Raw genomic sequence first — 418 nt, forward strand, 5'->3', positions numbered from 1 at the left:
GGACCAGTAGTTGGAAAATTTGGACTTGGTGATAGAAATGATGTTGGAAAACGAATGATAGATTTCTGCAAGACAAATGATTTGTTTATTTCAAATACCTTCTTTGGACAGCATAAGAGACAACTATAGACATAGACCTTGCCAGATGGAACACATAGAAATCAAATTGACTACACCTGTGGAAAGAGAAGATGGAAAAGCTCTATATCATCACTCAAAACAAGGCTAGGGGCAGACTGTGGAACAGACCATCAATTACTCATAGGCAAATTCAAACTGAAGCTGAAGAAAATGAAAACAAGTCCATGGGAGCCAAAATATGACCTTGAATTTATCCCACCTGAATTTAGAGATTATCTGAAGAACAGATTTAATGCATTAAACACTAAAGACCAAAGATCAGAAGAGTTGTGGGATG

Source organism: Chrysochloris asiatica, unplaced genomic scaffold (assembly GCF_000296735.1).
Source record: "Chrysochloris asiatica unplaced genomic scaffold, ChrAsi1.0 scaffold00032, whole genome shotgun sequence".
Classification (NCBI taxonomy): domain Eukaryota; kingdom Metazoa; phylum Chordata; class Mammalia; order Afrosoricida; family Chrysochloridae; genus Chrysochloris; species Chrysochloris asiatica.